This window comes from Ziziphus jujuba, chromosome 5 (assembly GCF_031755915.1).
Source record: "Ziziphus jujuba cultivar Dongzao chromosome 5, ASM3175591v1".
In the NCBI taxonomy this organism is placed as follows: Eukaryota; Viridiplantae; Streptophyta; class Magnoliopsida; order Rosales; family Rhamnaceae; genus Ziziphus; species Ziziphus jujuba.
Window position 1 is genome coordinate 18284873 of NC_083383.1, and position 12547 is coordinate 18297419.

Below are 12547 nucleotides of genomic sequence, written 5' to 3' on the forward strand. Positions count from 1 at the left end.
CAAATAAATTTTAACAATTGTAAAGGCAAAAGTTGCAATTGGATACAATTATTCAAGCATAAGATATTAATTTTTATAAGAGAAAATAAGGAAAAAAAGAAAAAAACTCCTGTCACTAAGGGTTAGGTCTTATTTTGAATTTTCTTTGCATGTAGAAAGCTAAAGGGAAAATAAAAATGATTTTGCAAAAGCTCTAAGTGTATTATGGTAAAATTAAGGTTGTTTAAATGAAAACCATCAAATTTAAAATTTTACAATTTAAGCTTTTAAATCTGAAGTTGTCGAATTTTGACCTAATTAAATTTGTTGGTTGACAATGGTTAACAGTTTCGTCCTACATAACTCCCATATGACCAATATAAAATGCAATACAATCCAAAATGTCATAGTTTAGGCCCTCTAATTATGATTAGTTTTAAATCTTTATTATGGTACCTTTAACAATTATGCTGTTAGCCAAAAACATCTTACTAGATCAAAATGCAAAAAATTGAAAATTAAAAGTACAAATTACAACTATTTAAATTTAAAATTCAAAAATCTAATTTTGCCAAACTAGAGGTAGAAAATTACAATTAATCCTTGTTCAAATCAAAAAAAATTTTACAATAAGATTTGTAAGAAAAAGGAGAGAAATATGACATTGGTAAAATCAATTCAATTATAGAATGTAGTACACCCAAAAGGGTGATTGAAATCCCATCATTTTATAGCACATTTCTAGCTATCTTTTCTAGCTATCTATTCGAATATTACTTAGTTTTAGTGTTACTTAATCCATTCCCGATCAAATCAAATTAAAAATAAAAATGAAGTCTAACTTGATCCAATTGTAGTAAGTTTGGGTTGGTTTTTTTTTGGTTTTCTTTATGTTATATATATATATATATATATCTTGATTAATTGTGCTTTGGGCATTTATTTTCATTGGGTGCAAAATGTAGAAAAGGGCATCACACGTGCTTTGGATATACACAATTCGAATCCCCCTCACCCCAATTTGGATCCTTTTTTGGCATTGTATAAAATGACAAAAGTCCAAGAATGGAAATTTTCATTATTATGAGATGAGGCGGAAGCTGATGTTGGGGTGTAAGCTTTTCAGGAATTAAATGTAACATTAAAAATTAAATATTTATTTAAATTGATATGAAATTGAAAGATAAAAAAAGAAAAAAATTTAAAATTGAAAAAATAAATGAACTTAAATTTACATAAATATAAAATTAATTAATTATAAATAAATATACATTAAAACAAACACTTCTAATTTATAAATAATTTATAGTGTTAAGATAAGTTTTTTATAAAGTAAAAAATAAAAATATTAAATTTAAATATATATGTGAGATATACTATTCGATGTGCAAAAAAATGCATTTTTGTGCTCAGAGCATATGCTTCGTCTCTTGGTTCATGTGCCTTGTAAATGTAACGCCTTTAATTCCAAGTCCAGTGGCATTTTTTTCTATAACTTGCCTCGAGTCAAGCCTTGGACATTAGCCCCATACAAGTCTTTTAAAACAGTGCTTTTTAGAGTTGGAGTCAAATCAGGTAGACTATAATAGAAGAGCCTTTGGTATCACACTTAGTCACAAATTCAAAAAGAAAAAAATGTTAAAAAAAAGCCAAACAAAAAAATGCAAATAAATCGATATAGTTTACACAAACATCTATTGGCATATTAAATATATAAGAAACTCAAGCTAAATATACTAAAACAAAGTGTTCATCTACACATATAAGTAAATGACATTCCACAAGAGAAATAGTGATAGCCAAGCAAAAAAATACATATAATCAATAGATTAACTCAAACAAGCATTTATTAGCATATAAAGTTGGATATTTAAAGGTCACAAACCAAATATACACAAAATGAATAAATATAATATAGTATAAATAAATATTCATGTACAACAAGCATTTAAACCTAAGAATTTGTTTCTTCCAATATAAAGCAAGCGTTTAAGCATCTCCTTGTATTACTGTGTAAATTATCAAGTTGAATTCATGAAAATAACTCGGATAGAATAATACTATTTAGTAATCTCGGATAGAATAATATCCTAACAATATGTGAAGTTTAAGTAAAATATCATGGATCCTTTGAGAAAAGGCTTATATATAGAGAAAATTAAATATACAGAAAAGGGAATGAGTTTAAAGTCGATTGATTGAGTAGAGTTAGGTAGAAAGCTTACGTAGTTGATTGGAGATCCCACACGTTCCACAGGGAAATGAATTTGGTAAGACTCAAATAGTGAAACATACAAAATAATCAATTCCTAAAATGCATAGTGTGATGAATGCTGATAGGTTATGTTTAAAGTTTAATGAGATATCTTAATGTTAAGTTAAATTTAGACAAAATATTTTAATCAAAGTCAACTATATGGTAGTAAATTTGCGATTGCATTCATGAGAATAAATAGCTAAATACTCTAAAACTATCATAAAAAAATATGGATATATTGAGGATCAAAACGAACATAAAATTAATTATTTTAAGTTATCTTGTGTGTGAGAATCCTTGTGGCCTAGCCAGTTAATCAAGGAATGTTTCTTCTGCATCGAAGATCAAGTGATGGAAGCAGACTTGATCCTGTTGGATCTATCCGGACTTGATGTAATTTTGGGCATGGATTGGTTGGCAGGGAACCATTTAATCGAGGAACCGACGTGGGAGCCCGAAGCGCAGGTGCGTGATTAGAACCTTTATTTGTTCTAGTGACGCGCGGAAATTTCGAGGACGAAATTTTTATAAGGGGGGAAGGTTGTAACACCCCATCCCAAATCACACCGGAATCCGTGCACGTTAACCGAGGTTGACCGTTAACTGAGCGAGTCAAAAGTTGACTTTTTGCTCCAGTTGGAATTTCCAGTTGACCAGGGTACCGTGGCATAGTGCACGATGCCCCGAGTTCGTAGACTAGTAGCACGTCGAAAACGGAGCTACGGTTTGAAAGCTATGGGCAAAACAAGTTGAAGTGCAAACTGTCCAAGGGGTGCCGGAGTTGACTTTTTATTTATGGGGAAATGAGCTTTGACTCGTGCATGGTTGTGAAGTGCTCTTCGATACGAGTTCACAGACTAGCGGCACGCTTAAAACGGACATCCGGTTAAAAAGTTATGGAAGAGTGAAGTTTGCCGGATACTGTAATATTTTAATGTTTTTGAGTCGATGAACAGTAAAATGCCACGTGTCAGCTTCTGATTGGTCCACGTGGCATGAACAGTGTCACACAGTGGCATTTATTTGATAAAATTCTCGGGGAAGAGAGAGAAAGAGAGAGAGAGAGTCCGACCGGCGTCGGAATTTTTCAAATTTTCTGGCCGATCTACTGTACACACACCGGCCAGCAAGGTTTCCCTCCCCATTTCCGGCAAAACCTCAAAGTTTCACGGTGATCGGCCGCCGGACGCGCCCGGATCGGACGTTCAAAGATCGGCGGTGAGTTTTCCCTCCACCGCCGGCCACCGCCGATTGACCCATTTCCGGCCATTTTCCGGCCACACTCGCCTGACACCCTTCATCCTCTCCTCAAGTCCGGCCGACCCACCAAATTTCACGGCCATCGGACCACCGACGCACCGGGATCGGAGCGTTTTCCGGCGAGGGGCCGGAAATCTTCAAACCGTGATTTCTCCGCCGTCCGGCCTCCGTTTGCCTCACCGCCAGTCCCGTTGGATTGCTCTCCCCACGATCTACAAATCTGCAAAAAATCACAGCCAACGGCCACCGTACGCGCCGCCGCCGGCGACGGTTGCCGGTGACCGCGGCGGCTCGCCAGGAATTACTGTTCCGGCCAGTACCCAGATTTCCGGTCGGCTCCAGTCCACTGTGTTTGACCTCCTGAACCTGAATCTGGCATCCGTTTCCGCCAATTCACGACGGTTTGGGAGAATTGCGGAGCTGAAACCCGAAAAGCTTTCCGGCGAAATTCCGACCCCGTCGGGTCCGATCACCGGAAATTAAGACCGAATCTGTGATCATCATCACTCGAGCTTCGATTCGGTATATAATTCGTAAATTTTAGATATCGTTTGGTGTTCACTTCCCGGGTACCCATTTGGGAATTACCCGAATAAAATATTAATATTTTTGGTTGGTGCACTGTGGTTGTTTAGGTGCGCGTACGAGTGGTGGAGTTGATCCCGAGGAGGATCTTAGTTGATTTACGCGCTCAAGGTGAGTGACCCATCTTCAAAAATTATTTTGGGCAATTAATTATGTTTAATTGGTATTTAAATTGGTATTTAAATTATGCTCATGTGGTGTGATTTAATTATGGTTTTATTGTGGTTTAATTTATTTATTATGCATGAACAAAGTGTATTTCGGTAGTAATTGTACGTGGTTTTCAGTATTAATTTTTTTCGGGCATAATTGGGTTAAATATTTTACGAAAATATTTGTTTAAATTTTATAAATTATGCCCGCGGTATTTTTATGGTTGCATCTCGTATTTCGAGAAAATTGTGGTGTGTTGTTATCAATGTTTCGTACCGGTTTATTAAAGAAAAATATGTGGGATGGTAAGTGTGAGAATTTAATGTATTTCCCACGGTAATTTTGGAAAACGGTACGGTTGGTTAATAATGTTTATTTTTAGACGCACTCATACAGTATTGGTGTTCTGGTGTATGGACACGTGGTAGCGCGCAGGTATTATGTGGTTTAGCGCGCGGTTATTACTTCACCCGTGAGTTGCCATTGGACCGTGGGCAGGCAAGTTTGTTATTGCGCACAGCCGCCCCCCTCCTTGGTCGGGTTGATGGTTTCAGCAGCAGTACTGTCGGGACTCCGAAGTGCCGTTTGCAGGTTTCTCTCTTTAACCCCCCCGCCAGTCGGTGCTCGGGACGCTAGGTATCGGAGGGCATCACCGGTATATGGTGTGGTACGTCAGGTGTAAATTGCAAATAAAGTTTTAAACCCCAAAGGTGTTCAAAATTATTTACTATAATTTATTACATTTTAATTATATATTGGGGTATGTATTTATTTAATTATTGTTTATCAAATGGTTTAATCCCTTGGTTTTCGGGAGGTATGTACATTGGGTTTTGCGAAAAGGTTTTAAAAAGGGAACATTTCAAACGGAGCGATTGGTAAGAGTTTTGAGGGAAATTATTATTTTCCAATAGTTATTATTATTTATTTATTAATTGTTGGTATTTGTTCTATTCCTTAATTGCTATTAATATTATTTTATTATCACTAAAGGTGTTCAGTAGTTAGGGTCACTCACTGAGATGATTAGCATCTCACACTCTTAAATTCCGTTCCCCTAGGTCCAGGTTGGAGACGTTGATTGTCCGAGGCGAGTCCGACGCCTCAGTTCGTTGCCGAAGTCCAAGAAGTATTTCTTCCCTTTTTCCTCTCTATCTTGTATTGCTTCTTATCTGTCATTTTATTAAATTCCACATTTATTGTATAATGCTCTGTATACTGTATTGGACGTGTAGTTTTTATTTATGCACTGGGTTGCTGCTGTTGTTTCTTTTGAAGTGCTGAAATTTGTGGAACCAATTTGTAGTTTGCGGGAGGAATAAGGGGATGAGTATAGAAGTGTATTTTTAGTGCAGGTAAAATTTATGGTAAGTCCATCCCTTAGGGGAGGCTCTGCCGGATTTTCCATTGGAGGGTCCGGTAGGGTTTTCCTGGGATCAGGGCTTGTCTAGGGTTCCGGGGAAGGAATTCTGGACGGGTCCTGACATTTTAAATTGACTTATTATAAAGGTTAAATAATAAATATAAAGCTCAAGTCCAAAAAGTCATTTTTCTTGAGTATAATACATATGTTTTCTCTATAATGTATTTATGTTACATGTTCATAATTAAAAAAAAAAAAATTGCTTTGTTCTTTGATTCAAATATGGGATAAATTTTTGTGAATTATTGTTGAATGTTTGGCAATATTGGAATAGAAAATTCCACAATGGCTAAAAATACCCTATTAAAAGCCTTATATGAGATAGCATATAAGACTAATTTTGACAAGTTAGAGGTCCAATTGCTATGGGTCTTTTGCACCTAGTCTAGTAGTTGATAATATTTGCAGTCTCTGAAAACATTGGGGTGCCACTTTCAAATGAAATGCTAAGTTGAAGGAAAACAAAATAAATAATAAAATGATCAAGATTCTAATCAAAGAATGTTAAGTTGAAGGAAAATAAAATAAATAATCAAACAATCAAGATTGTAATGAAAATAAAGAATAAAGGACCATTCTATATGGGTTGTAATGCCTAGAAAAATAAATAGGAATTTATTTATAATAAAGTTCAACTAACAAAATGACTTGAAAAGAGTAAAATAAAAATAACTTGAACTATATAAATAACAATTAATTGAAAATCAGAACAATAGCTATTTGGAATCTGGGAAGCTAGAAAGTTAGAACTAAGGGAGCAATTGAACTAGAGCATATTTAAAAAAGGAGTTGATTTGACTTGTCAGTGGTGATTGAAATGGTTTTTGCTATCCCATAATATAGCCTCCACCAAAGGTTATTGATAATGATGAAAAGTATGATAAGTTGTATCTTAATTGTTTCTAATTTGATATGCCCAATTATTTATCCTATATATATATATATATATATATATATTTAATCAATTAATAATTATAGATAAATACTCATAAATCTATAATTATCATATTCAAAATTTATATCCATCCCGCATAAAATTTATCATATCACAAATAAATGTTATCTATATCTAAATAATTCTCAAATTCCATAGCCTTCAAAAAAACTAATTTATGGCTCAAACACTAATAATTATATTATGCTTAAGCCAAAGCCTTAGAATTTGTGCATTGTCAGTTGAAAAATATATATATATTATTTGTAAATATTTAATAGTGGAACTTATGTGAAGGAGGTCATCCATACTATTGCTTTTCTATTCAAATTTTATAACCAATTGAAATTAGTAGGGCATACTAAACTGGATATCTAATGACCATATTTGAGTATGTATTATTATATTTTATAGGGATTATTACATTTGGATTCTCTAAAGTTTACATTAATTATAATTTAATCTTTTATTTTTTGAAAATTACAACTATCACTTTTAAAGGGTATGGATAATTTTATTTTAAGGGGTGTGTAAGTGGAAATTGATGATATTTTTGAAATTAAAGGGATTAATTTGTATTAACTCAAACATCAGGGGAGGTGTGAAATTAACCCTATTTTTTACCCACTAACAATAATATAGATAAATAAAATTTTGGCGCATCCTCCATACTAGGATACACATAAGTAATTAGTTTGTTTTTTTTCTTTTTATTATAAAATTGAAAATAATAAATATTAATGCATTGTTTTAGAAATATTTATATATATATATATATTTATACAACAAGCTTAAATCAAGTCTTTAATATCAGAATCTTTTTTTTTATCCATGAAGGGATGAAATTAAAAAATTACATTTATTAATTACTAGGTCCTGATAGGATTCACTTTCCCTAAATAAAGTTTTAGTATATTATTAAATCCATATTTTATCATTTTTTATTTTAAATCTAAACCTTCGATATAATCTAAAGGCTAATAAAGAAAGATCTGATATTAAAAATATCAGATCATCCTGATGTAAGCTTGACTATATATATATATACACATCTTTTTGGAAAGATGCAACTTCTATGATGAAATTTGGAAAATGTCAACAAGGGGGAGTAAATAAGCGTTTGAAAAATCTCTGCTGTTTTTTTAATTATTGTACATAAAAGAAACCTGCAAGAGCCCAATCCTATTTCCTTTTTATCACCATATGCCCTTGTACAACATATCAATTATGCATAATATGGTTCTAGAGTCAAGGATTCAGTTTTCTCACAAGAGATATATAGAAGCAACAAATTCAATAATCTAGAACTTAGTCCTCCCATAATAGATATAATGAAAATAGTAAACTATAGAAATTTAAATGAGATAAAAGTAAAAGATATGGCACATAGATTTTGATGTGTTTTTTTAGCATCTAGTATTTTTATGTAGAAACCCTATATAGAAAAAATCACGTGATAAACACTACCTCTAGTTTAAAAATCCACTAAGAAAGACAATCATACATCATACACAATATAAGTGTAAAAGATGATATTTAGCATTCCTAATGGCTGATATTGTAACTAACTCAATCTCCAATACTAGCAGTACTAGTTATACTCCTAGTCAATCTTAACAGTATTTATCATGAAGATGAACATTGCAGCATTGTCTTTTACACCATCTTTGCAATCGATCAGCTTCGTTATCATCGTAACATTTTTTTCTTGTGAGAGTACAACTCCACCACCATTATAGTGGTACTCTTCCCCGTAGGTCTTGTTACAAAAAATTTCAAAGAATATCAACTTAACTATGATGAAGGAAGTATTTAAAGCATTTGAAAGGTGAGAAAATCCAAGGTGTTTCTTTCACTAAGTGAGAAAGTCTAAAACAAAGAAATCTAAATGAAAACTCAAAGTAAAAAACACAAAAATGAGAGGAGATTCAATCCACGATGCCTAAAATCAATAAATGATTTTTGGATTGTATCAATATTGTCTACAACCCACCTACACAAAAAAAACTCATTTTGACCGTCAATGGTTTATTCTTAGATCACTCTCTTTTGCAATTCCCAAGATATGGCTACGGTTTTATCAAACAAGAAGACATTGTTCAAAAAATATAGGGGGACTTATGTGAATGATGGTTAAAAAATAAAACCAAGAATGGCACATGTCCAAGCATTGTTTGAGCAACATATACATGTTGGTCAAAACAAGACATTGTCTGAATAATATTAAACATTGGTCAAACAATATCAAATCTACCAAAGAGAAACATACATATGGTACATATGTTGAACGAAAAACATTAGATCCACCTATCTTTAAATGACACGTGGTAGATGATTAATGAACAACACCCAACACATTTCAAAAACCAAGTCAAAATTTTGTCAAATTTGATATTTAACTTTCAAAAACCTTTTAAAAATCATTTTGGCCCAAACTCAACATACGCCAAGCATAAAATCAATTAAAAATGTGAAACATTGAGAAAATCTCAAATGTGGAATTGATACGAACCTAGGACGACCTGTTCCTAAACCCGTATTATATTAGCTCAGATTTACTTATGTTCAAGTTCTAATGGTCACCTTAACCCCTAACCAACCTATGATTAGAAACCTTGGTATATAGTGAAGACACCACAATAGGTGATGGAAGGTCTATTGATAAGTCAAACGAAAACACTCATTCACTAATAGTGTTTTAGGTTTTTTTAATGAGAATAAAGAGAATTCAATCTCACAAATAATTTTCTGTATGAATAAAGTACTGAATGTTATTGATAAAACAAGCCCTTAAATAGGCCAGAAAGTTACAAAATAAAACCCTAATTAACTAGGTAAAATCGGCCACCAAAAGAAAAGGAAACAAGTTGGCCGAATTTTACACTAATTTTCTAAACTAATTTGTATTAATTAATTCCTTTATTTTGAATAGGAAATTAATTAATTTACAATAAAAAATAATAAAATAATAACTTTCCTAAGTTGATTTGTCCAGCCAATAAATAAATAAAAAAAAAAACAAAAAGTCAAACGCAAATTAGGTAACGAGTTGACTAGTTTGATAACTAAGCTAATTTATGTCTGATGTCCGAGCTAACTTATGTTTGCCTGATGTCCGAGCTAACTTATGTCTGCCTGATATCCGAACTAAGTTATGTCTGATGTTCGAAGTCTGAAGTCCGATGTCAAATGTCCGATGTATGGGTGTCCGATGTAGAATGTTCGATGTATGATGTCTGATGATAGATGTCCAATGTGTGGGTGTCAGATGTATGATGTCTGATGATAGATGTCCGATGTATGATGTCTGGTGACAGCTACCAGGGTCCATATCAACTTCCACCACTTGGATGTTTAAAACAGGCCTTTTATCTTCAGGTATGGACAAGCCATTTTGAGAATGAATTACTCCCCAGATAAAGGCAGCAAGGCTATCCTTAAATATCTTAGCTTGAGCCCTAGTAATCGGCTCGGTCTTCATCCGTATCGGGTCAGCAACCCAACGGATTGTTGGTTGTGCGGGCTCAGATGGAATCATATAAGGAATAATATGCACCTAAAGGTTCTCTAAGTCACTTATGTTGAAAAGGTGGTAATCTTGCCACCTTGTGCAAACCAAAATCCACCAAGGTTTGCACCCTCTTTCTTTCTTTAAAAGAAATATTTTGTTGAATGACCTAATGCAATATTTATGTCTATGTTTTATGTTCCTTTTAATGTCTTTTACCTAATTTTTATTGTATTTAGCTTAGGAATTGTCTTTTTGTTGGGTATTGATTTTATTTTATAAAATGGCTATGTGCAGGAAACAGTGTTTCCAGCAACATAGGTCCATTGTTGGGGCTAGAGTTCTCTGAGATTTTAGAAAGAGTTTATGATTTTTGGATATGTTGTAGTAGACATGTAAATGCAAATATTAAAAAAAGAATGACTCAAAAAGGCCTTGGAAAGCCTAAGATATGCAGGTTGCAAGTTGGCATAACTGCTGAGATTTCTAGCAGTTATGGCCCACGGATTTGAGATGAATTGGAGGCCTTACACAATTCTTTTGGACTTGGTCTTATCCATATTTCATCCTTGATATTTCAAAATAACACAGGCCAAAATTCAAGCAATTTGGATAAAGATATCCCAGCCTTCCATCTGGTCAAAGTAGTTGTACAGGATTAGGTGGAGACAGTTTTTTGAAATTCAAAATCTCACCAACTCTTGTCATGATTATGCACTCACATGTGAAGCTGGTGGTTGAACGGTCATGTATCATAATTTTGAGTGGGAAATGTGTAAATTTTGAATTTTAAAGACTTTCATTTGGTCCCACACACACCTCACATGTATGAGACAAGTTTTGTATCTATATATGCAACAAATGAATGAAAAGCAAAAATGAATTAGTGTGCTGTCTAATTTTGTATGGCCTACTCTAACATCTTCTCTTCTTCTTCATCTTCTTCTTCTTCATTCAAAACAAAAACCCTAACAATATTAAATATCACCATACCAAAAACAAACACAAAAATTACCCAAACATCAAACCAAAAATCGGATCAAAGATTGTGCATAAGACTAACACTTTGTGTACAACACTCTTGGCCAAGTGAACCCAAAACCACACCAAACTCCAACATGGTATGAAAGCTTTGTTTGAACCATTGAGGGACCTTGTGAGCTTTCTTTCTAGCCTATTTTCTTGTGAGAGAACTCCCCATTTCATTCCTTTCATTTTTGGTTTGAAGTGGTACAAAAATCCAACCCAAGAGCCATTTTCTTCAAAAATCCGGTTTTGTGTCATGGCTTCTCAAAGTTTTGCACCTCCCACTCCACCAAAATTTGAGGGCCAAAATTAGTCCATTTGGACCATAAAAATGAAAGCCTACCTACAAGCCTTTGGACTTTGGGATGTAGTGGAAGAAGGTTATGAAGTTGAGGAGTTGAGAGCAAATTCCACACAAGCACAAAGACTTGCACATGAGACCGAGATAGCTAAAGGATTCAAGGCCTTGACAGCCTTTCATTCTTTGGTGAGTGACTCTATCTTCACTAGAATCATGTCTTGTATAAATGCTGGAGAAGTTTGGTTCAAGTTGCAAGAAGAATTTCAAGGAAACACTAGAATAAGACAAATGCAAGTTTTAAACTTAAGAAGAGAGTTTGAAACAATTAGAATGAAAGAAAATGAGTTGGTTAAGGACTTTACCGATAGACTACTAAAGATTGTGAACCAAATTAGAGTCTTTGGAGAGCCATTGACCGACCAAAGGGTTGTAGAAAAGGTATTGGTGAGCTTACCCAAAAAGTTTGAAGTTAAGATTTATTCCCTTGAGGAATCAAGGAATCTTAGTGAGATTACTTTGAGTGAGCTTATCAATGCCCTCCAAGCAATTGAACAAAGAAGAGCCATAAGAAAGGAGGAGTCTTTGGAAAGTGCTTTTATGTCTGGTCAAAGCAAAAAGAAGAATAAAAAGAACAACAACAAGAATAAAGGAGGAACCGGTTATGGAGGTTTCAACAACAACAACAACAACAACAATTCCAACAACAACAATAATGCAAGGCAACAACAAGGAGGACAACAACAAAACCGTGGGGGTTATCCACCATGCCCCCATTGCAAGAAGCATGGACATGCACCAAATAAGTGCTTTTGGAGACCGGATGCAACTTGTGACAAATGTGGGCAAAGAGGACATGTTGGCAAAGTATGCAAGCAAGGAAGGTAACAAGCAAATGTTGTGAATGAGGAGGCCGAGACCTTATTTGTGGCTACATGCCTTAAAGCTACAAGTAGTGGTTTTGGTTGGTTAGTAGATAGTGGTTGTTCACACCACATGACCTTTGAAGAAACCAACTTTGTGGAGCTTGACCGATCCTACAAGACAAGGGTAAAAATTGGGAATGGAAGCTTCATGGATGTAGAAGGAAAAGGAGACATCTCATTGAACACCAATAAAGGTAC